The following is a 15,336-nucleotide window of genomic DNA, read 5'->3' as shown; positions in this document are numbered from 1 at the left end:
AGGAGTCACAGGAAACTGCAAACCCAATATGTCAGTGTGAGGCAGCAGCCAAAAAAGCTAGTGATCTTGTGTTGCTGCATTAAAAGAAGTGTAGCTTCTACGACTACAGAGGAGATAGTCCCTGTGTATTCTGCCCTTGCCCTACTTCATCTGGAATATTGTGATCTATTCTGGTCATTATAGTTTATGAAGGATATGAATAAACTGGCAAGTGTCCAGAGGAGGGCAACCAGGGTGATAAAAGGCCTCAAGAGAACAGGAGTTATTTAGCCTGGAAAAGAGACAATGTGGGGGAAGACCTAATGGCTTTCTTCAAGTATTTGAAGGACTGTCCTGTGAAGGAAGGAATGGACTTGTTCTGCTTGGCCCCAGAGGACAAAATCAAGAGCATTTACAAAGAGGCCACTTCAGGTTTGAGGTCAGAAAAACTTCCTAACAGAGCTGTCCACAAGTGGAATGGACTGCCAGGAGTGGTGGGCACCCTCTCCATGGAAAACTTCAGGCAGTGGATGGATGACTGCTAATTTAGGTATCATTGTGGGGATTCTTTTGAGTATGGCTTAGACTGAATGGCTACTGTGGTCCCTTCTAACTCTCAAAATTCTTCAGTTCCTTTTACTGCTTTCCATTTTATCTCCTCTCCCTGCATTTGCCTGTCTTCCCCACCAAATACAGTTTTCTAGCATCTTCTTTTGCCTTAGCCTTTATTTTCTTGTTCTGGAGCTAGGCATCAATAGTGAGCTCATAAGGTTTCCTTTTGGAGCTCAGCAGTGCAGTGTCTTGGACTTGCTTGCTGAAACCCATTTCCCTCCCATTTCTCCACTGACATTATACATCCTTAGCCCATACCATGTCTTACTGGCTGTGAAGTTTTGTATTTTTACTTTTTGTTGGAGTGAAGAGAGAGTTAAGGATGAGAGGCACAATGACCAAGGAATCTTAGGAAATGGCCTTTGGCTGGCACCAAGGAAGTTTGAGGTTTTTTTAATCCATCGAGCTAATAATCCCTGGTTTATTGGATTTTTGCCCACTTTTTAATATTTCATGCTGTCGACACCCTTTCAGGTTGTCCGTTTAGAGTTATAGAATGTTAGAGCTGAAGCTAGTTAATGTGGTACAGGGAGAAGAGTTAATGAAATGCTTTCTTAAGAGAAAGAGAATAGTACTCTATCACTGGAATTCTTCAAACAGAGGCTGGATGACCACCTAGGATGTTTTAGTAGAGATATTCTAGAGATACTCCGTAGTTCAGATATTGTTGAACTAGATGACCTCAGGGGTCCCTTCAGACTTTGAGGTTCTTAGGCTATATACAACATAAGTTTTCTCAGTGCTGGGGGAGAAAGTGGCAAAATTAGAGGGTAGTTCAGTGGTATAGTGGAAGCAGCCCTGGCTTTGGGGTCAGGAAGACCTGATCTTGCATCAGACACTTGTTAGCTGTGTACTTCTGGGCATGTCACTTAACCAATCTTAGCCTCAGCTTCCTTGTTTGTAAAATGGGAGTTTTTCTCATCTATAATATCTCTTAGCCTCAGTTACATCTATATAAACATATTTATGACACCTACCTCACAAGGTTGTTGTGAGGATCAAATGAGATAATCTAAAGTGCTTTGCCAACTTTAAAGTGTTATATATTTTCCAGCCAAAGTGGTTGCCTGAACAGACACAAACAACCCAAACCTCATTTTACATATATATATATATATAATATACACATACATATTTGTATATATAGAAATATACATACATACATATATGTGTGTATGTGTATATATATACACGTATATATATATATTCTACCAGAGCAAATAATGATCAAGAAGCCCGTTGAGAAGCTAGTGACTTTTTCCATTCCAGAAGTACACAAAAAGAACCAGAACTCACAGACTACGGGAAAAGAACTTGCTAGTGCAAGCAAACAAGTCCCATTGTGATCAGAGAGAAAATCCAGAGATACATGTAGCCTGTGTTCAAAGGAATCAAGAGCAGAAGATTTCCCCAAGAAAGCTGGGGACTCAGAAGCCACCAGGAATGTCAGACTCCAATGCAACATAGCACCACACAGGTTGGGATAGCCCAAGTGCCAAGGGGCTTTGGAGTCTCTAGCACTGTCCTGGGAGTCTGTAAAGACCCTTGATCTGTAAATGACTACCAACTGCACTTTGAGAAGGCAATTTAGTCAATTCAACAAACATTAATTAAGCACATACTATGGACAAGGTCCTCTTCTGGGATCTGACGATAATAAGGTTAAAATTGAAACCCACCTTTCCTTCAAGGAGCTTACATTCCACTGTGGGAGAAGGAGATATAATATGCACACAAATGAGCAAATACAAAGTAACTTTAGAAGGAAGATGAGTAAGGAAAGGACTTGAAAAGATACATCACTGGAGCAAAACCTTGAAAGAAGCTAGAGTTTAAGAGGTTCAGTGAAAAGGGAGAACCGTCCATGGGGGACGACCTGTACGATCCAATCAGGCAATCAGCAGTCACTTGTAACTTACCTACTGTGTGCCAGGTACTATGCAGGGAGCTAGGATAGCAGTAAAGACTAGTAAAATACCCCTGGCTTCAAGTAGCTTTGAGGAGAGTCAATACTGTCCTCATGGAGAGATGGTGCTTCAACTGAGCATTCTAAAATAAATTCTATAGAATTCTATAGTAAATTCTGAATGAAAGAGATGAGGAGAGAGTACATTCTAGGCATGGGGGACAGCCTTTGTAGAGTGTCTTGTATGGGTACGAGTGGTTGGTTGGAACAGAATAAATGGGAGGAAGTAATATGAAATAGGAAGCAGCTAAGTGGCTCAGTGGGACTGGAGTCAGGTAGACCTGAGTTCAAATCCAGCCTCAGACACTCACTAGATGTGTGAGCCTGGGCAAGTCACCTAACTTCAGTTTGCTTTGATCCATAGGAGAAGGAAATGGCAAATCACTCCAGTATCTTTACCAAGAAAACCCCATTTGGGGTCATGAAGAGTCAGACGCAACTGAACAGCAATGTGAAATAAATCTAGAAAGGTGGACTGGAGACAAAGTGTGAAGACTTTTAAAAGCCAAACAGAAATATTTGTATTTTATCCTAGTAGTAATTGGGAGCTCCTCCTTCTTGGGCAGTGGAGTTACATAGTCAGACCTGAACTTAAGCAAGATTATTTTGACAACTATGTGGAGGATGGATTGGAGTGGTAAAAGGTTTGAACAGAGAGACCAATTTGGAGGTTCTTTATAATAGTCCAAGTGAGAGGCCAACTGGGTTGTTGGTCATGTGAGTACAGAGAAGATGATGGATGTCAGAAATGTCAAAAATCAGTAGAAGTTAACAAGTGATTGAATATAATGAGTTAAGGGAAATGTGAAGAACTGAGAATGGTTCTAAGGTTGTGATTTGAATGCCAAGTGCCCTCAATTGAAATATGGAATTGAGAGGGAGGGGAAGGGAAAAAGATTATAAACTTTTGTTTTGGATATTCTGAGTGTAAGATGCCTATGGGACATGCAAGTAGAAATGTCTAGCCGAAAAGTGGAAATTTGGAACTGTAATTCAGGAGACAGGCAAGCTAGATAGGTGGATCTGGGAGTCATCTGCAATGAGATAATAATTGAGCCCATGAGATCCACTGAGATCACTTAGAAGAGGGAAGAGAAGAGAGTCCAGGACAAAGCCCTGGGTAAAATAAAAATCCCTTGGGGGCAAGATATGGGGAACTAACAGGGTTCAGTTAAATGAAAAATGAGGCAGAATAGAGTAGTGGAAGTAGTAGAAGGGGGTGGTCAAGAAAAATGAGATCTGAGAAAAATGATCATAGGGAACATTGGAGAGAACAATTTTAGTCAAGTAATGAATCAAAAACTTTATTGTAGAAGGCTGAGAAGTGAGGGAGAGATGATGAAGTGGGGGCAATTAATGTAGATGGATTGTGCTAGGCTTTTGGCCATAAAGGAAAAAGAGAGGATGAGAGCCCTAAGTGATAACAGGGTCAAAGTGTGTGTGTGTGTGTGTGTGTGTGTGTGTGTGTGTGTGTGTGTGTGTGTGAAGGCAAAAGAAACCTGCCACTGGTTTGGATGAAGACAGGGCTTGAGAAGACTCTCCCAGATTGTTTTGTGGTAGAGGGCAACAGAGAAAGAGCCAATAAGTAGAAAGATAATGAATGGGGGAGGGAGGAATGTTAATGATGGAAGAGGAAAACTACCAGAGGATTTGAGATCAAGGGTACAATTAGAGGAGTTGGCCCTGTCACGAATAAAGATCCCATCTGTGCCGGAGATAGAACAAAGGAGGAGCAAATGGAGGGTGACATCAAGGGGCTTTAAGGTATAGAATAGGAAGGAAGAAAGAACTCACAACAGAGAACCTATTTTCTCAGTAAAGAGAAGGTGGTTATGTTCTCCTGTGAGCACAATGTAGGAACCTTAAAGAGGAAAAAAAAGGTCTGAAATATCTGCTATATAGAGTGCAGTAAAGTATCCGTGAGAGAAAAAGAAAAGTGAGAACCAGCCTGAGGTTTTTGTTGTTGAGTAGTTTTTTGGTTGTGTCAGACTCTTCATAATCTCATGTGGGGTTTTCTTGGTAGAAATCCTGGGTTTCTTTCTCCACCTCTTTCCAACTCTCTGTTTTTCTCCAGCTCATTTTATAGATGAAGAAACTGTGACTTGCCTAGGGTCACACAGCTAGTAAGTGTCTGAGGCTTTGATTTGAATTCATGAGGATGAATATTCCTGATTCCAAGCCCAGTGCTCTATCTACTGTGCGACCTAGATACCCTCAACTTGAGGTTAGAGGAAGAATCAATTTGTAGTAGACCCAGTCAGCCTGTGGTATGAGTACTTTAGCAGTATTCACAGAATGAAAGTGGGAGCACAGGGAGAGGTTGTTTAGGATCACCTAGGGTTGGGATTTGGCAAGGCAGAGAAATAGAACAAGGAGGCAAAGCAGTGATCTGATAAATGGGTAAAGACAGGAATTGGACCTGGGATTTCATTGTTGTTGGGGACTCTTAGATGAAGAAATGCCCCCAACTAGTGTAGATTATCATATGTCCTGTGGTTTATGGTCTTAGATTATAGCCTAAGATACTGAGAGGTCAAGTGATATCCAGCCAGTGTTTGTCAGGGGCAAGATTTAAACACAAATCTTCCTGACTCCAAGGCCAGCTTTCTATCCACTTCAACATGCCAGTGTATTATTAAAGTGACAACTTTGGGTCAGGACTACAAATGGAAAAAAATGAACCCAGAGTAGGACAGATGAAGTAGGAGAGTGTGTGTATACATACATATATACATATGTGTGTGTGAATTTAAGTGTGTATATGTTTGTGTTTATTGCCTTTGAACTGGCTGTCCCCCATGCCTGGAATGTACCCCTCTTTCCTTCCCCCTTATAGAATCCCTCTCTTCCTTGAAGATATATCCCAGGCACTGTCTTCTGATTGAATTATTTTTTGATCCCCTCCACCTCAATTGCTATTACCCTCCCTCCTCAACTACTTTGTATTTAACCACTTTGTATATTAATATTCATTTACTTTATATTTATGCTATGTAAATATATATATATACATATATATGTATACACTCCTGTCCTCTATTAAAACATAAGCCTGTTGTGAATAGGGATTGTTTTATTCTTTGAATTTGTATCTCCTGTGCCTCACGCACAGTAGGCTCTTAATAAATACTTGTTGCTTGACTCACTATGGAGTGAGTAGAAAGCACAGTGAGGATGCAGAGTAGGTTTAAGAGAAGTGAGGAAGAGAGAGGGGTGGAAGTTTAGGAGGTTATGATCAGAGGAAGGAGTTTCAGACCTTCATAAGGGAGGCAGAAACACAAGTTGAAAAGGTACCAAAGTAAGCAGCTGCCCTGTCTGCTCCCATTTACATGCTACTGAGCACTGAACAGAAATAACACATTTAGGCTGACTGAGTCTACTGGAAATTGATGGTACCTGTTGTCATCATGTTACCTAGGCCCTTACTGACACACAGTGATCCCCTTATTCTTCTCTAACTGACTTTCAGTTGTACTCCCCACAGTGGATGCTTCGGGTCTTTCTCTTTTCTTCTCAAGCCTCTTATGCCCCGGGCTCAGAAGAGGACCTTACTACTTCTGCTGAGAAAACAGAAGCTCTCTGTTGTGAGCGCCCCCTCCTCCCCTGTCCACCATCTCAAAATCTCTAGGTGTCAGCCCCTATTCTCTCCTCCTTTGCTTTGTCTAATCAAAGATGTAATCATCCCTGTGGATGAATGAGATAGAGGCAAAGTATGAGCCACAGGAATCAAAGGGACAGATGAACTGAAAGGCTGTGTGTGTGTGTGTGTGTGTGTGTGTTTTGTCTGTCTGTGTGTCTGTATGTGTGTGTGTGTAAATTCCCAGGAGGGAAAGTGATTGGGATTGAGGTAGAGAAGAAGCCTGTGAACCAGGTGCTAATAAACTCCTTGAGGAAGGAGGGAAAATGAACTGGGAAGCTGTCAAGTAATTGCAACCAGGCTATTGACTAGGTGATCCAAATAGATGGCGTGAGACATGAATGAGTGATAGCCATAGAAGAAAGATCCGGAAGTGGGAGTAAAGAGTATATGGGTACTCCTCAGCCTGGACCCCCTGTACTGAAGAGGGTAACTAGGGAGGTTTTGCTTTGTCATGAGGGACCCAGTCTCTCTATTCTTGGTCTCCATTTATGTGTTGTGAATATTCATCTGGGTATGTACATATAGAATACAAAGTATAGTATGGCTGTGACCCTGCATGGCAGAGCAACGTTTATAGCCCAGTGTATCTGCAGTGGTTTCTTCCAGCGTTCAGATTGTTTTATTACCAGTTAAATGTTCTTTGAGCTACCTGTGAATGAGGCTATTGTGACATTTAGCAGCTGATGTGATCAAAGGCAGATGTGTCCCATGCTTGCATATGGAGAAGATTCAAGAGGCTCATTTTGTGTTTCTGATTTGAGAAGTAGGAGTCAGAGGCAAACTAGATGGCGTGGCCTTCCCAGGGCAGTACCACATCACCTGGCATAACAGGTACAATGCTTAGAGTACAACTCCATGAACGTCTCAGGACTGAGGCTGAGCCTGGTGAGAAGGGCTTTCCTTTGTACTGTGACCCTGTGCAATTCATTTACCTTCTCTGTTCATCACTTCCCCCATGGAACTGACTAGTAATAATAAATCACATCTGTGTAATGCGTTTGTTTTTTCTCTTCCTTTCCTCACTGCATCTAGGTCAGATGAGGAAGCTGGAGCCTCAGAGTCTTAGGTAATTTGCCCATGAGGCCAAGTGTCTGAGATAGGATTTGAACCCAATTCTCCTAGCTCCAACTCTGGTATTCTATCTACCAAAATATTTAGGCTGCCCATCTACCTGCTTACTAAGATAAATCTGGATTATCACAATAAGTTAAGAGTGAGGTAAGAAGAAAGCATTCTAGATGAAGGAGATGTCAAGAGAAGACCATTCAAAAGAGGCATCATAGTATAATGGAAAGGGCACTGAACTAGGAATTAGCATACCTGGATTCTAGTCATATTGCTGCTAAGTCACCCTATGTGTTATTTGTTGTTGAGTCTTTTCAATTGTGTCCCACTCTTCGTGACCCCATTTGGGGTTTTCTTGGCAGAGATACTGGAATGATTTGCCATTTCCTTCTCCAGCTCATTTGACAGTTGAGGAAACTGAGGCAAAAGGATTAAGTAGGTTGCCCAGAGTCACACAGCCACTACGTGTCTGAGGCCACATTTGAATTCAAGTCCTAACTCCAGACCCAGCACTCTGTCCATTGTGCCACTTAATTGCTTAAGTCACCCTGTGACCTCAGGCAAGTCAGTACCTCTGTCTGCGCCTTGCTTTCTTCATCTGTTGAATGAATGGGTTGGTCTAAATGTTCTCTCAGTTCTCTCACAGATAGGAAAAACTCTATGAAATTACTATTTTGCCAGCTGATTTTCCCCTTCTACTTGTCAACTACAGTGCATTCACTGTGTTGCAGCTTCCTTTTGTGTGTTGTCTTCCCCTGTTAAATTGTAAGCTCCTTGATGGCAGGGACTGCCACTTTTTCTTAGTTCAATTTCTAGCACTTTAGCCTAGTTCCTGGTACATAGTAGGCACTTAATAAATGTCTATTGAATTGAATTGTAATGTTACCCTAACATCATTTGAATATTACCTCAAGCAAGATCAATCAACAAGTGTTTATTATATGTCTACTTTGAGTCTGGGACTGTAAAAAAAAAATGTACTGAAGTGTGATCAAAAGAATTTGGAGCCCAAAGACCTGAGTTTTTAGTCACAATTTTGCCACTTACCACCTATGTTACCCCTGGCAAGTAATTTTACCTTAATTCACCTCAGTTACCTCATCTTCAAAGTTGGAGGAACAAAACATAGTTTTACCTCCCTCAAAGGATAGTTGTTCAGAGAGGATTTTGTAAATGATAAAGCAGTGCATACGTGTCAGCTGTTATTATTACGAGGTTGTAAGCTCCATGAGGGGGGAGGGATGAAGTCTTATTTATCTGTATATCTTCCCCCAGTTTCTAGCACTGTATGTTGCATATGTTAGGCACTTAATAAATGTTTATGGAATGAATGAATGAATGAGGAAAATTGATGTAAGGCCATCCCAAAGCCAAACAAAATTATTTTTAAATCTTTCAGATTACCTGTGAAGCTTTTCTCCCTCTTTTAAACACATATAATCAAAAGGAGTTTACTTGACTGTTTTCTGTTCTACTTTGTGAAGTTTTGTTCATTGAAAGTTTCAGCTGTGCTAGTGAAGGCTAATGAAGGAGGTTGTTGTTCTCTAAGAGAACCAATGATGTCAGGAAGGTGATGTCATGATTTGCAAATGAATTGGATTTAAGTGAGGCAGGGCTGTGCAAAGTCATCAGCCTCACTTTCTCCTCCAGAGTCATGGGAGTTCAGTGGCAAGACTTAGGTCAGAACAACTGGAGATGGCCCAGCATTGGATAGAGGCCAGGAAAGAAGAAAGGAATAAGCATTTGTTAAGTACTTACTATGTGCCAGGCACTATGCTAAGTGCTTTTACAAATACCATCCCATTTGATCCTAAAACCAGTCCTGTGAAGTAGGTGCTATCATTATTCCCTATTTTACAGTCTAGGAAACTGAGGCAGATGGAGGTTAAATGACTTGTTCAGGGTCACACAGCTAGTAAGTGCCTGAGACTGGATTTGAACTAAGGGCTTTCCGATTTTTTTTTTTTAGGCCCAGCTCTCTACTACACCACCTAGCTGCCAGGCCTCAGGAGAGTATCCCAAAACATTTTATGCTTGCTACTACTATGTACTTCTTGGAAAGGGGAATGGTTGGCCACGAAGGCTGTGAATACAGCAGTCACCCAGTATTAAAGGGAGGCATGAATCCAGGGTATTAATAAACACTTCTTTCCCTTGCTTCCCCCTCCTAATCCCTGACTCAGCCACCTTCTCTTGAGTATTTAAAAAGTGAAGAAAAAGCAGGAAAGAAAGAAACCAAGTCATCTAACCGTGGCAGAGAGTTGGGGCACATTCTGTTGCAAGAAGTGTTTTAAGCCAAGTTTCCCAGAAAGGAAAGTTACCTCCTTAGAGCCGCTTGCTTGCTCACTCTTTCTTTTATATAGATATTTTTTGAGCTGTTTAATCCGCCATGTAGAATCTGGTCTTGAATTTGCTAGGAGACTGTGAAGTTGCCCTGTGATTACACAGCTGGTACAGAGTTCATTGTGAGTTCATTCCAATATTGCAGGTTCTCCGTCTTTTATGTAATTATCTCTAATCGTTTGGAAAACAGGAAGACACAGTATCATGTGCAAGAATCGGAGCAATAAACATGTTCTCTTCCCAATTTACACATAGAGTGTCCCCCCGGGGGACCCCGGCCCCCTACTGACAGCTTTAATAAAAGATGATGGATCTTTTCAAACTGACAGTGTAGAAGGATCAAAAATTCCCATCCGTATTGTTTTCAGCGTCAGTATACAAGAGCTGTTTTGTGTTCTCAGAAAGTTGTTAATATTTGCCTGTAAGCAATGGGGCTCTATTATTTTTCCCTCTGTTCAGAAAAGACTTCTCCAGGATTCTCTCCAGCCTGTATAGTATTGGGCTGTTAAATTGCATACAAAGGGAAAACAGATTTAGAAGGAACAAAAACAAGATAGAACTTGGAGGAGTAAGAAATGTTTGCCCGACTCCAGGTACAATTCTGGCATTTCAAGAAAGCTTTGACACTTGCGTAGCTATTAACAGGTCTCATCGTCCAGACTATGGAGGCAGAAGGGGAGGTCAAGACCTATGAGAGAGGAGAACAGTTTGGCCCTTAAGATCCTAACTTGCCCAAAGCTTTAAACTATTACATTATTCTTCTAGTAGGTGATCAAAGAGGAACACTGTGAATTGGAGTCATAGAATTTTATAACTGCAAGGAAAGACCTTAGAATATAGAATGATGGAGCTGGAAGGATCCTTAGAGAACCATCTTGTCTTGCCTCCTCATTTTATAGATAAGAAAGCTAAGGATCAGTCAGGAATTGAGTTTCTGTAAATCAGTCTGTTGGAACGCAGGGTGTGGTTTTTGTTTGGTTGGTTGTTTATTTGTTTTTAGGGTCTCCTTCTGAGGAACTGATTTCCCTGATATCAGCCCTCTGAATCCCCTTTTGTGTACCCTAACCATCATAAAGGGGATAGGAACATAGATGGAGGTGCCAGAAGAGTCCTCAAAGCAGTGGCTGACTGCCTGACCTTTCTCAAAAAAATGCTTAAAGGGCTACATGTGGTGGCAAATTAGTTCTGGGGCTGTCTCCCCTGTCCCCACCCCCTTGTTTGCCTTTGGCACAAGATATATTTCTCACTACATGTGCTTTGTGACTGCACTTGGCTAACTGAAGTTTGTTCAGCTGTCCATTCCCCAGCTAATCCAGCGTCTTAAAATAAAAAACAAACAAGAGGATATTTTGGAGAAAGGATACCAAGTGAAGATACTGAGGATTATTTGTTTCTAAATCCTGGCTAAGCAGCTCTAAATAGAGCTGGTTCTTTTCTTTCAGAAAAAAAGAAAATGTACCTAGTAAAGAGAAGAAAGAAGCCATAGAGACAGATAAGACATGTTCATCTCTGTGTCTCTTCCCTTTGGGTCCCTGACCCAAGGGGACAAGATGGGGACAACTTCTGCTGTCAAATGGAAAGGCCAACTAGTTACCATAGTGACTAGGCTAGAGCCAATCAACTTTGAACGAAGGGACTGGCACATTCCTTCTAGCCAGCATGCCTGGGCAGCCCACAGAGAGCAGTGTGGTACCCCAGCATGCCTTGCTACAATGGAAGAATTCAGTGGGTTGACCCCAACATGAAGCACTCATTCCAGGAAGTAGGAGAGGGGACAGTGTCATGTTCAGGGCTCCTGTCTGAGCCCTGGGAAGATTGCCTGTGGGTGGAGCTGCTATTGAAGAATCTTCTGACTTGAATGGGATGTGGGCCAGCTTCCATCAGACACTTGCCTAGAGATGTAGGTACTTTCTTACCACACTTTTCTTTATCTTCTGGCCATCTCCTTCCTGATGGGAAAGGCTAGCAGGAATCTTACTGATTCAATGAGGATTGAAAATAATCATGATGATAACAATATTGGAAAGACCCAAGGATGGGAGTAAGGAGAAGTGTGTCATAATATTGCCTCTCTCACTGACAACCTATGCACCCCGAGACAAGATTTTTCCCCTTTCTTTGCCTTAGTTTCTCCATCTATAAAATGAGAGGGTGAGATTTGATGATCTCTAAATCTATATTCTGAGTACTTTATAATTTCATGTAAATACTTTATAATTTCATATAAGTAAATATTCAGGCAGCTAAGTAGCATAGTGGATAGAGTGGTGGGCTTAGGATCAGGAAGATCATCTTCATGAATTTAAGTCTGGCCTCAAACACTTACTAGCTGTACGACCCTGGTCAAGTCACTTAACCCTGTTTTTCTCAGTTCCTCATCTGTAAAATGATCTGGAGAACAAAATGGCAAACCACTCCAGAATCTTTGCCAAGAAAACGCCAGATGTGGTCATGAAGAGTCGAACACAACTGAAACAACTGAACAACAACAACAAATATTCATTCAACACTTATTTATTGAGCACTTCATTCTAAGAACTTCTAGGTTTTCAGAGGCCAGTGTAATTTACCTCTTTTTTGTCCTGTATCTGATAAATACTTGACTTGATTGGACAAGTGGCATGACATAGAATCACAGAGCTGGAAAGGACCTTAGAAGATAGAACATACAATTCAGACCTGGAAAAGAGTTTAGAATGTAAAACATTAGAATGAGAAGGCGCTTTAGAGTTCATCCTATCCAACTCATCATACGGATTTTTAAAACTGATTATTGGTAATATGCTACAGCCCACTTGTGTCTGTCCTGAATCTATCTATTGACCTTTGGGTGACCTGATTTTAGTTCCTTGGAGATAATAGTTTTCTGTGATTCACAGCCATGTAGCATTATTGGAAGATTATTGATGTTAAAATATTATAAATAAAAATAAATGGTATCATATATTATAATATACATAAAATAATATCGTTGATTTTAAAATGTGGATTTTTGTGTCAAAGAATAGCTCAGGAATATAAATTACTGTGCAGTTTCCTCCTATTCAGCCCAGGTCATTGTCCGTCTGCAGTGGATATGTACTACTTTACTAATTCAGTGAACTGTCCATTCAGCTGCAAATCTGGGCAGTAAGCACTCTTCATCTCTTTGGCTTTTCCCATGTAGATTCTTAAGCATTCCCTTTTGAGGATCCATGGTCTGATTTGAGGAATCATAGTAGCATAAGAAGTTGGAAGCCTTAACTGCAGTAGTAGTAGTAGTAGCAACAGCAGCAGTTGGAATAGTAGTCATCATCATCTGGGGATTTGTAGTTAGCTCTATGACATCCACAAATAAGAGCATCTAGAGGACCTCAACAGATCGATAAGTAATGGATTTACCATCTACAAGGAATAAAATGGAGAATGAGGAGGAGAAAGTTTAGTGCAGTGGAAAGATTTGAATCAAAAGACCTAAATTCAAAAGCTGACTCCATCACTTATTACCTGCATGATCTTAGACTAACCACTTAACCTCTGGTTGTCATTAATAAAATGGAAGTGTTATATAAAATAGAAGGACAAGAGGACCTTTAAGGGCTCCCTGTTTTATGCCTTATTTTATTAGTGATGTAAATGGTATCATCCAAAACCCAAAGATCCCAGCTACTGGAATAAGGAATCACTGTTTGACAAAAACTGGAGAACACTGCTGAAATTAGGCTTAGACTGACGACTCAAACCATATACCAAGATAAGCTCCAGATGGCTATATAACCTAAATATAAAAAGTCACATCATAAATAAATTAGAGGAATGAGGAAGAAATTACCTTTCAGATCTATGGATAAGGGAACAGTTAACTAAACAAAGGATAGAGAGGATCACAGAAGATAAAACAGACATTTTTGACTGCATAAAATTAAAAAGATTTTGCATAAACCAATCTAAGTGCAGCTAAGATTAAAAGACAAGCAGTTAGCCAAGAAAAATCCTTGCAGAAAATTTTCTCTAATAAAGGTCTCATTTCCAAGAGATGTAAGGAAGTGCCTCAAATTTATAAGAATAAGAGCCATTCCCCAATTGACAAATGGTCAAAGGATATAAACAGGCAGTTCTCAAGAAAAGAAATCCAAGTTATTCATAGTCATATGAAAAAATGTTCCATATTGCTAATTATTTTACAAACGCACGTTGGAAGGAAGGGCAGTTCCATCTCATATCCATTAGATTGGAAAGGAAAATGACAGGTGTTGGAGGAGCTGTGAGAAAAATCGATGTGTTGATACATTTTTAGTGGAACTATGAACTGATACAGCTATTCTGGAATGAAATCTGGAAATCTACACAAAAAGTTACTAAACTATACATATCTTTTAACCCATCTATACCATTACAGGATCAAAGAAAGAGGAAAGGGCCCTATATATTACAAAAATATAGGTTTTTGTAGTAGTAAAAGAACTGGAAACTAAGGGGGAACATCAGTTGAGGAATGGCTGAACAAATTACGTTGTATAAATGTAATGGAATAATACAATTTTAAGAAATGATGAAAAAGATGGTTTCAGAGAAACTTGGGAAGAATAGTATAAACTGATATAGAGTGAATTGAGCCGAACCAGAGAATAATTTATACTGTAACCGCATCATAAAAATTTCAGCTTTGAAAGACTTCAGAACTCTTATCAGTAATCAGTCATGATTCCAGAAGACTGATAATAAAGAATGCTACCCCTCTGCTAGCAGAGGTGATGGACTAATATGCAGAATGAGATGCATTTTTAGGCATGGCCAACATGGGAGTTTGTATTGCTTCACTGTACATATCTGCTACAAGGGTTCTGTTTTTCCTTTTTCCTAATAGGGGAAACTGGGGGGAAGAAGTTGGATAATAGAAAAAAATTAATTTTTAAAAAGTATCATCCAGGAATTAGAAAAGGAAAGAGGAAGGTAATCTAATCATTGAAGAGATTGAAGACTGACATAAGCAATGCATCCTCACTGGTACCCGTGATTTTTTTTTTTAATCCTGGAGGAACCAGTATAGAGGATTTATGAGAGGAGTAGATTGTTAAGGACCTACTATGGCCAGGTATTTCTAGGCACTGGGCATCCAAAGACTGGGATGGGAACTGTTCTTGCCCTCAAGGAGCTTACCTTCTCACAAGTGGTCACCCAACCTCTGCTTAATGACCTTCGATGATAGAGGACTTACTGCTTCTCAAGGCAGTATATTCTCCTTTTTGATAACTATGTTAGGAAGTTTCTCCTAACCTCACAAAACAAGTCTAATGTCTTCCACATGACAGCCCTTAGATACTTGAAGACAAATATCATGACCTTCCCCCCTCACACACATGAATCTTCTCTTCTGCAAGTTAAACATTCCTAGTTCTTTTAACCTTCGCTATCTTGATAACGTTCCTCTGGATGCTCTCCAATTACAAATGTCCACTGAAGTATTGACAGTTGATAAACTGGTCCAGGGAGAAGAATATAACTTGCCCAAGGTCATATAGCAAATTCATGGTAGAACAAGGACTGCAGCCTAGGTCTTACGTTTTCCTGTGCATCATCTCGTATTTCATCTAAGTAGCTCCCTCAGTTCCTGTCATTTCAGATGTTAGCGTGCCAGAATTTCCATTCTTTGTGCACATAACTACACGTCTTGAGGGAGGATGCAAAAATCTTCAAATTACCTTTTAAAAAAAAGAATAGGATAAAAAGCTGACTGGCTGGGTGCCTCGTT

General features: G+C 40.5%; 1 protein-coding gene across 1 annotated transcript in view; it reads left to right on the top strand.

Annotated features, from left to right (window-relative positions):
* The window catches only part of EYA2 (EYA transcriptional coactivator and phosphatase 2), a 246,796-nt gene that overhangs the window by 144,226 nt on the left and 87,234 nt on the right, over positions 1 to 15,336 (top strand). The window lies entirely within an intron of this gene.

The sequence above is a fragment of the Trichosurus vulpecula genome, chromosome 3, assembly GCF_011100635.1.
Source record: "Trichosurus vulpecula isolate mTriVul1 chromosome 3, mTriVul1.pri, whole genome shotgun sequence".
Taxonomy (NCBI): domain Eukaryota; kingdom Metazoa; phylum Chordata; class Mammalia; order Diprotodontia; family Phalangeridae; genus Trichosurus; species Trichosurus vulpecula.
This window is presented reverse-complemented; position numbering and strand designations above follow the sequence as displayed.